This window comes from Numida meleagris, chromosome 12 (genome assembly GCF_002078875.1).
Source record: "Numida meleagris isolate 19003 breed g44 Domestic line chromosome 12, NumMel1.0, whole genome shotgun sequence".
NCBI classification, from domain to species: domain Eukaryota; kingdom Metazoa; phylum Chordata; class Aves; order Galliformes; family Numididae; genus Numida; species Numida meleagris.
In genome coordinates this window covers 10062643-10074239 of record NC_034420.1, presented here as the reverse complement: position 1 = coordinate 10074239, position 11597 = coordinate 10062643, and the positions used below count along the sequence as shown (strand labels likewise).

The 11597-nt window shown below is 43.6% G+C and overlaps 1 protein-coding gene across 2 annotated transcripts in view; it reads right to left on the bottom strand.

Annotated features, from left to right (window-relative positions):
* Window positions 1–11597, bottom strand: part of RNF145 (ring finger protein 145) — a 47095-nt gene that overhangs the window by 35146 nt on the left and 352 nt on the right. Inside the window, exon 1 of one of the 2 annotated variants that reach the window (XM_021410246.1) lies at window positions 5874–6092. The exons of the other annotated variant lie outside the window; for it this stretch is intronic. The gene's annotated coding sequence lies outside the window, so the exon portion shown is untranslated. Of the gene's footprint in view, window positions 1–5873; window positions 6093–11597 lie in introns of those variants that run through there. 2 annotated transcript variants of the gene reach the window in all.

The following is an 11597-nucleotide window of genomic DNA, read 5'->3' as shown; positions in this document are numbered from 1 at the left end:
GAGCTGACTTCAGGTGCTCACTGTCACAGACACAGCAAGTGCCAACAAGCCCTGACTCCCAGCTGTGCCCCGTGACAGCCAAACGCAACAACCAAACCCACAGGACAAGGAGGAAGCTTCCAATTTCCCAATTTACACCAAATACAGAATTCTGTGGGCTTCTCCAAATACTGAAAGTTAATTGAGGTTCTGCACATCCAAATTAAGCTGAAAAATTTGCCTTCCAAATCCATACACGCGTGCTTGAGAATGTAAGAAAACTGGAAAGAGCGGCATTTCTATTAGCTAAGGAAGCAAACAACAATCCTAACCCTGTTAAATTAAAACAAAGGCAAAAGAAACTTTGAAAACCACATTACTCTGCAATGGATTGGCTACGTACTATGAGAGGCAGCCACTGAAACACTGCAGAGAATTCTGCCAGCGCCTGACAAAGCATTCAGTGCTAATAAGAAACTCTTTAAAATAAACTTCATTAGAAATGTGGATGTGTTAAATAAAGCTTCAGTTGTAATTGCTGCCAAGCTGTAACAAAACATAATACAGACGAGCAACAAAGTCCATTGCACTCAGCTCATTACATTGCAAAGAGCTCTCACAATACATTATTTTGATTGGTGTAAAAGTGAACCAATAAGAATAAATATTAAACCTCTAGATAAATGATGATGACAAGTTGCTGGATGCTCAGACATTAGAAAACATAGGCCACACTTAAACACAGCCAAAAAATGGACTTAATAGGATTGGGAAGTCACTGGTTTGTGCCTCAGCATATTTTCCCCATGATTTCAAACATCCTCCTGTTCCAAATGAGGATGAGAAACTGAACAGTCTTAGGAAGAAATTCAGATTTCATCTCCTAAGCGAGTGCATGCACAGCTGCACTATTTGACCACAAACAGCATTTAAAAATGTCCCATCAGAACTGATTAATGTTTGGAAAACAACGTTTCCACAACAACACAGCACCTAAAAATCCCTCCTTCATCTGGCATAAATGTTTTGCCAAAAACATATTCCTGGCTAGTTTTAAAGATGATGGTAAATTAGCAAAAGCTGATTTAGAAAAAAGAAAAAGCTATCACAGATTGCTCTCTGCTGATTCCACTGGCAAAACATGAGTAGCAAGCTTAAAAAAAAAAACCCTCAAAGACAACAGACATTTTCCCTTCAATAGAAGTTTGTTTCTGAGGCTTTGACATAGCATAAGAATTTACCATTTCAACTGAATGTGTGATTTACACTGCTTGAGCAAATGCAAATTTTTTAATGCACTAACTTACCTGTAAGCATCACATCATAGGCAGAAAATACTCACTGATGAAAGTAAAAGGGGGTACACATAATCTGCACCCATTTATCCTTGTAGATCCAAAGTTACATTAACCAAGAAGGGCCTCTAACGTTAAGAAAAGCATTACACACCATTTCTTAATACTCACAGAAATATGCTGGAATATCTGCAATTATAAGAATTGTTCTAATACCTCCACCAAAATAGCCACCTTCCGCTAACAGCCACCAAAAACCATCACAGAAAGTTTCAGGAACTCCATTGGGGATCAGAACTTCAAGGCTAGACTCGATCCTGCCAGGTTTGGTGTAACACCTATGAACCAGCTACGTACTCATCCTCCTACAAGATTAAGACCTAAGACAGTTGGAAAGTCTGACCAGAAACCAAAAGAAGTAACAATCTCAACTTGCATTCTTCACACCTGCGATATTCCAGTTATTTTGGATACACCCATTAACCAGCAGACTTTGATCTGTAGTCTAGCTTCCACTTCAAATTACTGAAGCTAAAGATGCCACCAAGAAAAGCTTTGATTTTCCTGAAGGGTAAACACGGCTGGACAGAGCTTGAAGAGGAGAAAAATCTTGACTTGGGACTACAGAAGGTTCAATGTCACAGTACAAAACCCTAAAATTAGATCCATGAGCCTTCTTATACTCACTCATTTCTCAGAACCCTTCCTTCCGAGGGCCTGTCCTGTTCCTGAGGAAAATAAAAAGCAAGGAATTTGAAGTACAGAAGAATCCTGTACTTCAGAGAGTTCTATCTTTATATCATCTATCTGGGAGAGAGAAAACAAAGAGAAGGAAAGGGAAGGAACAGTCTGAAAAGATTTATCAGAAAATACACTTAGCAAAGAACTTCCCAGTGTGTCTGTAGAAAAAAAAAAAATACACAAAAAAACACAGAACTCCGGAGAGTACGTGAGTCAGTGACCCATCAGAACAGCTCCTTCCCATGCAGTCAGCAGCAAGGAAAGCAGAAGATGCCTTGCTCCTGTACAATTTAAATGAGGCCAACTTCTATGTTGGCTAACAAGGACAGCACTCAACCATTTCTGCTGAGAAGGCCAGAAACAATGAGCATACTGAGTGTACTAATAAAGCAGCGAAACACTGGAGTCCGTACTGTAAGGCTGTCATTAGGATCTGGTTAGCTGCTCCAGTAATACATGGTTTTTGTAGCTCACCAGTTTAGTAATTCCAAATAATAACCACTTGGTATTTAGCATTTAATTTAAAGGTTTATAGAGGGCACCAGTTCGCTAACAGAATACTCAATCTTGCTATGTAAGAAGTTACTAGGAATAAATGGTTTTTTTTTCCCCATCTGGTATAACGGCATGGATTACTATAGAGCTGACTACATGGGACTGCAGAACTGTTATTTCCATTTAGAAAACAAATGAATTGCTGAATTCCTGTTCACCCAGGACCCAATCATTTATAAACAGAGACAACCAAAGTTGATCATTTCAAGTAAATACATAAAATATTTCAGGAAAAACAATTGATATTGTAAAACAGTACCTCAACCCCTCATCTGTTCATGGGGACAGAAGTGAACATACATTCATATTAAAGGCAAAACCAACTACAGACAGTTAACTGCACAGGAGAAAGAAATCTACATTTCCAACTGCCATAAGTTTTAGCAAGTTTTATGAGGGAGAAGAAAATCAATTCAGGAATGAGGATATATCTCAGTATTGGGAAGTTAAAAGTTACTTTAAAGATTTATTTCTGGAGTACTTTCATATACTATGAGCAGCTCCAGTCAATTATAGAGCAAGCGTATTATTTATAGGCAGCCTGTAAAACATCCAGTGCTTTCAAGTTTTCATAATGAGCACATAGGACCAGGGAACTGAACTCGGGGACTATCCCATGTTAACAAAGGTTAACAAACCCACCAGGTAGGCAGGAAAAACCTTTCTGTGGATTCCTATAGGATCAGCTCTCTGCCTGAATATTATCAGTTCAAATGCAGGCACACCAAGAAGGGCTGCTCATTTTTCAGAGCACAGATCCTTATTTGCCCAGTCGAGTTCAGCATCTGAAACACAACAATCTAATTCACTACATTAAAACCGTAACCAATAATAGGAAATAATAATAAAGGAAAATATTCAGGGGAAAAAAATATATATAGATCGAATGAACAGAAACCAAACTGCTCTCAGGTCCTTTTTGACTCGACAGATCCTTGCCTGTCTGAGGTTTGGTTTGTTAACTAGTAATTCAGCAGATTTTTTGCCATCACTGCCATATTTGCAAGTCTACACCTACAGGCCTGACTAACCACATTTGTATCAGCATATTCTGATGAAATCTGGGCAGCGGTCCCAAAGTGCCTCTGCAGAGGACAGAGCACCCAGGACCTGCACACAGAGCGCTGGGACATCGCAGCCTGTGACAGCTACCTCTGTGCTGGAGCACAGGACAGCAGCCACGCAGGCAGAGCTCACGAATCCCACAGACACTCTGCAGCCCAAACATGGTACCAGGAAGCTGTTATGTGGCAGGATGAAATACACGCCATCCCCCACAGTTGTTCGTCTAGCTTTGAGCCATTTCAGATACAGACGCAGCTTATGTTTAGAGCTGGCACTGCCAACAACTACTGACCCAACTCATCAGAAATGAGAATAGAAAATAGTTTCAAGATTTTCCTGTTAATATCACAAAATTTCTATTGTTGCACCTTTGAGTCCTTTACATAAGAAGCATCCGTTCCAGGCTTCTCGAACAGGCAGCTCTGCTTCCTGCAGTAACAGACGTGTGTGACACAAGATCTAACAAATGGTGAAAGGAAAGTCCCCCTTAAAGCTCAAGTTCCCTTTCAAACACAAGACATGCAACCAACAAAATTTTCCAGGAAAACTCCATGAGGTGAAGCATCCACTTCTGAACGCTCCTTTCAAGTATGCAGCTAATTACAGAGCAATCAGGCTTCTCTGAAATGAAAGGAAATGCTGTAAAATAAACACAGAGAAACCAACACACGGATGCCTGAAGCGCACTGGAAGTGCCAGACATGAACGCACACTTAAAAAGCAAAACTGCTGTGAACTGTCCGCTCTGTAAACACCTTAAACATTCCCTGATGTGTTTGGAAATGAAAACTGATTCAGAAGGAGAACAAATCACCAAACTATAAAAAAAGACTTACAGTAAAATGAAACAGAAGGTCTCTGCACGTTTGCACGAAGAGAAGGAAACCAACCCAAGAATAGCAAATAGCTTAGAGAAAAGGAGCACGACGCGAAACACTAAGCAGGCTTAGAGCTTTCCCAGGCACACCCATCCTTTATGTCTTCTGGGCATTATGTGCCTCCCTGCATCTGCACAGTGGATTCCACAGCAGGACCCAAGTGAGGTGCTCCTCTCCTTCCATCTCTCCAAAGGAAGGAATTCCCCAGCACATCTCCAGACACACACCGCTCGGCCTGCATCTCCTGTGGAATCAGGCTGCTCTAATGTCAGGGCTTGCTCCTCGGAATGCTACAAACCAGGTGAATGAATGCTGCGTTTTGGACAAACAGCAGTCTCAAGTCGCTGGGATTTCTGATGATCTTTCCCTATAATGGTGGTCAAAGAGAACTGTTTCCTAATGCTAATGAGTTCAGGGATTAATAAAGTGAACTTTTTTGTGACACTAGGACTCAGAAACTGGCTGACTGCCACAGTTGGTAAAACCAATGAGAAAATGATTTAGAAATATAAAGTGACAGTCTACCATGCACAGCTAGTTGGTTATTTAAGACAATCAGCACAAATAAAACAAATCTGCAAGTAAACTGAAGTTATAGGCTGCAACAGCTTAACAGCTCACATTCTTTTTTTAATCTCAAAGAGTAATTAAAAATAACTTCCCTATGATCCTCCCAAGTATTCTGAGGGTGCACTGCGAACACACAGAACCCAACACAGACACAGCAGTGGGTACCCCTGAGGCCACAGCACACAAAAAAAAGTTAACAGAAACTCTCGCATCGAAAATTGCAGGAGACAAAGACAGCAACACCTACAAACCAAAAGAACAGCACTTGGAATGAGATCACAAATGGGTAATGCGTGTGAGTCAGGCACATTACAGAAATCCCCCATCTCACTGGAAAACAAAAGGCATTTTTTGCCTGCCATGTCTCCCACCTAGCGCTCTCCCTTGGTTACCGATACTTACACGTCATGAACAAAAAACACCTTTTTCCCTTTTCCCCGTTTCCCCGCCCCAGGCCGTGCCCCGGCTGGGCACTGACCGTTCCCATCACAAACCCGACTCTGGAAGCCCAAGGAAAAGTCCGACGCGGTACAAAGGAGCGCAGCCCCGCAGAGTTCGCCCCTTACATAAGCGCGACCGGGGCCGGTGCGAGGGGTACCCGGGCCCGTGCCTGCCCGAGGGGCCGGGCGGGAGCGGCCGCCAACAGCCCCGCAGCCCCCGGGCCGGGTGGGCCCGCACGGATCCGCCAGGCGCGGCCCCCGCCTGTCCCACGCAGGCCGCACGCACAGCACCGCGGGGGCGGCGCGGCCCTGAAGAAGGCTGCGGGGCCGCGAGCGCGTGTGGGAATCACCTGGGCCGGCGGGGGGTGGTGGTCGCCGCCTCCTCTCCCTCCTCTCGGTGCCGGTGCCGCTCCCCGGGCCCGCGGCGGAGCTCTGCGCCTCACAGCGACGGCAGCGGTTGGGCGCCCGGCGGCGGCAGAGCGGCTCCTCCAGGCACCATGGCGGCGCCGCGCCGCCTCAGGGCGCCGACAGCCCGCGGCCCCACGCACGGGCGGCCATGGCCCCGCTGCCTGCGCGCGCGCGCCGCCCCGCGCCGCGCATGCGCCCGCCCCGCAGCTCCGCCCCGGCACCGAGCAGGGTCGGCCCGCAGCGCCGGGAAGCGTCCGGCTCTGTCGCTTCGCTCCCCCAAAATAAAAAAGGTTGTGGGGCGGATCTCGGTGGTTTTAGCAAGTTAAGATATTAAAGTTGACTCAGACTCGGCGGGCGCAGATTCTGTGGTCACCTTTGCTGTGATTCAACCCGAAAATACTTCACACTGTCCTTTTTCAGTAGGAAACAGTTCTAGAGGTGGCTTCCTCCCAGCAATCAGCCTGCACCCGTAACCCATCCCTTAAAATTAGAATCATAGAATCCTTAGAGTTGGAAGGGACCCCTGAGGGCCATCTAGTCCAACTCCCCTGTTATGTGCAGGGACACCACAGCAGGATCACGTTGCCCAGGGCCTAATCCAGCCTCACCTTGAGTGTCTCAAGGGATGGGGCATCAACCACATCTCTAGGTAACCTGTTCCAGGGCCTCACCACCCTCACCGTAAAAGATTCTTTCCTTACATCTAACCTAAATCTACCTTCTTTGAGCTTGAAGCCATTTCCCCTTGTTCTATCACCACAGACCCTGCTAAAGAGTTTGTCCTCTTCTTTCCTGTAGCTCCCCTTTAGATACTGAAAGGCCACTGTCATCGCCTCAGAGGCTTCTCTTCTCAAGGCTGACGTGCCCCAGCTCTCTCAGCCTGTCCTCTTAGGAGAGGTGTTCCATTCCGTGGATCGTTTTTGTGGCCCTCCTCTGGATGAGCTCCAGCATCTCCCATTCACATAAAGATTGCACGGCCAGGCCTCAGCATGTTCTCCAAAGTGGTAAGGAAGGGCTGTGACCCAAGAGATGCAACGCTTCTGACCTTAATACCTGAAAAAAAATTACAAAGCCACACTGTCTCAGACATGAGAAACTTTGCTGTGGTGAGGAATGAGGGAATACGCTGAACTGGAAAATCCTGTCATTTGCAGGGGCTGGGCAAGCCAACTCGGTAATTGCTTTTTTCCTTCCACCTCTAATGAGAACCCAAGCATTCATCAACACGTATTAAAAGCGCTCAGCCTCAACACAACGTATCTCATTCCATGAAGAACAGACATATTAATATAAGGGTGTCTGTCCACACCATGCTTTGCAAAATGACCTCTTCTCTGCATACGCGGGGGTTTTCAAAACACCAGAAGAAAACTCGTTTGAATGTGCCTGTGTCAGCAGCGTGGCAGGGCTCGGTGCTGCTGTGCGCTCTGATGGTTCTATCCGGTGTTAACATTGCACCTGACTTCTCTCCGATTTGTCAGCCCAGACATCAGCACAGAGGAGACCAAACAGCACAGCTGACTAAGGTTTCCCAAACGGAAGCCTTTGCTCAGGCAGCACGGAGGATCTCAGCTTATCAATACAAATTTCCACAAGCTTCAGATTTTAATGATGTTTTTTTTTTAAAAAAAAAAAAAAAGTTTTGTTGTTTTTTTTTTTTAAGCTTTTAGTTTAAAGCTATCAGAGAAGAAGGGAAAACAGTGACTTCATCAGACCCCAGCCATCCCATTATTCTGCCTGGCTCAGCCTACTCACTACTTTGCTTCTATTATCCACTAACACTTGTTGGTACCACTACACCACATCTTATCACAAGGAGTACGAACCACCAGCTGTCATATAAGGCACAAGAATCTCAGCCTCATCTCTACGGAGTGTTTGTATTCTCATGCCATACCCGGGGGGGGGGGGGGGGGGAAGAAAAAAAAAACACCATGAGTCACTTCTGCTCTTTGCGGTCTTGATTCAATGCTGACTGAAGGCAGGGGCACTGGTGCAGGATCTGTAAAATTCTACTGCCTGTTTTCAGTGCTGCTTCTGAAGAAAAAAAAACCATCAGGTAACAAAGGGAGAAAAACCACCCACAATTGTATAAAGCAACAGGTTTTTCTAGAAGGAGTGAAAGTCTATTATTATTTTAGAATTATATGTATCATAAAGTATGGTACTAAATCACTAAGTATCCACTTCAGTTTGCAAGAAGACATTGGAATCAAATGCCATTTTCTTTCATTTCAACATCTCTCATCATCTAATTCAGAAAATGTGTTGCTTCACAAAAACACAGATTTTCTAATAGGCAGTCCAGGTACATGGCTTTACTGCCATCTTGTCAGGCATGTCTTTGAAAAAGTACCACAACTTTCTGCTTTAAAATTCTCTGAAATTTTAAAGCCTTTTCTACATTTGACACTGAGCGATAGCAAGTTCTGAATTCTGTGACTGTTTGTCTCCCGTTATGAGCAGTGGCATTTGGATTACAAACATGTAGGGAACAGCAGCTGAGGACTAAAGAGGACCACTTTGGTGACATCTCATTAAAACTTTCAAAAGACATTCTCAGAGTTCAGATAATGTGGAAATTTGATTTGTCCATGTGGATGGACAACCGCCAGCACCTCGAAGTGCTTACAAAGAAAACCCCTCATAACAATTCTCTAAAGCAGCAAAATGTGCTGACACAGCAGGACACTGCATGCCTACGGTAGACAATAAAATGGGCAGTTTTATTTGAAGCTTCTTTTACAGTAAATTTTTTCACGAAATACTCATGCATACGTATGTTAAAACAAAGCAGTAGGTCACACCGTAAAATGTAGTCACACAGCAGTTACATTCAAAAATTAAGATTGGCTGTGAAAGCTGATTTTGTCCCTTGCATGTAAGCCTTAATACATTGATGGCAGCCAGCCCCCAGAGATGGTGTTCTCTTCTTGATATCTTAGCCCATTCACTAAATAAACAAATCAATAATAATTCCTGCAGAAACACACACTTAGTCATAGGAAACAGAAGAATTACTGGGTCCCAGCATAGACATAGCAAGTGTATCTGCCTGATTCAGCTGATCTTACTCCTTAGCTCCATCTCAGAACTTCTCCTTTTCATTGTCTATAACCCTATTTCCTAAGTTTCTCCCCATCTCTTAGCTTCATATTGACTCTTATTTTTTTCCTGTCATTCTCACAGCTTTTCAGAGCTCTTTCTAGCAATTCAGCTTGTTCCAGTATCTCAATTTCATATTTATTTTCACTCTCTTCAGGAAGCCACTTCTGCAGTATCTCTGATAATTACATCTCGTATGATTACATACATTTTTATCACTTTAATAACACTGAGGAGTGCTGACTCCCAGCAAATACACAGCTGCTGTGATTTACAACTTACCTAAGGGAAAGCCATACCAATCTCTGTGTTGAGAAGCTAGAGAGCTGAGTGGTGATGTAAGGAAAGTGATGAATCAGTTTTTGTTCAGTGAACAAAAGAATCACAGTTCTCCCCCCAGATCCCTTGCCAGTGGGGCATAATCCAGAATACAAAGAATTTAAGTAAATAAAGTAAAAATAATTGGGCTGAATAGTGGAGAAGAATAACAGTCACATTCAGAAATCAGAGAATCACATAGTAGATGAGTACAGACCTCTAGTATTTATAACATCTCACAGCGCCAACGCTAAGTAAATAATCTGGAAAAAACTCATGTGAGGAAGCTATTCACATATTAGTCTAACCTCCACCTTACTGATAAGGAAGCCGAGACAGAGACTCACTGTATTAGTGATAACTTGAAAATGTGTTTCGTTTCAAACCAGATATGTTTCCATGTCTCCAGCTGAGCTGCCAGCTACTGAAGCACATCACAGTATTGAACACTGGAAACTCTCAGTGTTTTGCCCGTAGTCACACAGTGACTCAGAATCAGAGCTCGCATTCACACGTTGTTGATCCTGGGACACAGTGATGGCAGTGTCCAGCAAACCATGCTGTCTGTTGTGCTACATTTAAGAGGTCAGGAACAGCAGAGAAGGTTTGTGCACAAAGCTGCCTTAGGCTGGAACTACTTGGACAGTGCAGACTTGAAGAGCTGGACGTTCTCAGAAATCATTGCTGTTACTGCCTGCTTAGAACAAGTTTTAGAATTTCTTTTGTTTCACCCTAGTGCATCCCAGACACAGGGTACATCAGGATGGGAGGCAGTGGACATTTGCTTTAAGATTTCCTGCTGCTTTTCCTTCTTCCTTGCTCTGCGAGAATTTACCACAGTGTAAACCCAAAGAGTTCTACCACAAAACAAACTTTTTAGTACAAAGATGCTGCTGTTTGGGCTCTGAATTGTAATTATATGGTCTTAGTCAAATTCCTTTAACACTTTGCACTTATTAATGTTAGGATTGAGCACCACCATGTGTTTTCACAGCTGAGTTAAAGGACATACTTATCTGTGCCACGCATAGAACATCACCAGGATCAGAGCATTTTTCACCAGTGCCTAGGACATGGTAGTTCTAGTCGTGGCTTCAGGATACTAAAACACCATCATCATACCCAAAATGAAATATCATTTAGAAACACTTAATGGTTTTTTCATATTCCTCAAATAGGGAATAAAACCAAAACCAAACGGAAAAACAATTAATGCCTCGTCCCCAAGAGAGAGTTTTATCAAGGCCAATTGGAAAACTATTGGAATGTATCAAAAAGATTGTAAGTAGAGAGCTGATTGCATTACAGTCTCATTTTCGTAGCCTGCATTTTTAAAATAGGCCCGGAGGGTGCATAGTTTTATGACAGGGTGTGACTTTAATTACTACTTGCAACTTTGGAAGCTTTCCAGTACTACTGTAATGTGCTGCCTCAGTGCAGAGGACAACTGTCTATCATGAAAAGAAAGCCCTTCGTGACTAGAATATATACATACTAACTGGTTTTGCAGGGATTTGTGTGCAGCCAGAAGCTAAACCTGACAGGAACAGTCAGTAGAGCGATCTCCCTCCCATTTGTATTGCTCTTTTGGAACCCAGAGCACTTTTTATGCTGAAATCTGAATACAGAACAAAACTCAAAATCCATATCCAGGCAGGAAACGCACAAAATTAATTTTCAGTCAGAAGAAAAAAGGACCGTGGCCAGCCAGGCTTCTGTGCTGCTTTTGTTTATATTGCACTTTGCTCAAGTTTGCAATGCAACGCAGAGCTGTGCATTTGGCTGCACAGTCCTTTCCTCTTCCTTTCCTCTTCCTTTCCTATCACTGAACAAAAAGGAGAAAGTATTTCTCTCAACAGAGCAAGACCTAAGATGAAAGCATGGACACCGTCACTTTTCCTCCCCTACAGATTTAATTCTCAACACAGACGCCAACAGGAACTGCACTCTGTATCCTTCCCACTTGGTTTCACATAAGACTTTAGTACTGGCAGTTTTCTTTCCTTTAAAACTATTTCTGCAGAACAGAACACCTAAATGCAAAAGCTCATCTTTGCGCAAAGTACAATTTTCCTTCTACATCTGTTATCAATGCTTCAAAGAGACTACAGCTGAATCCAAGTCCCAAGAATCCCAGCAGTCTCCAAGATGGGACCGATTCAAGGGACACGAAAACATACTGTCTTGAAGGAGTCAGCTTAGAAGGTAAAAAGGCTTCCAGTCAGGATTCCTGGGCATGAATA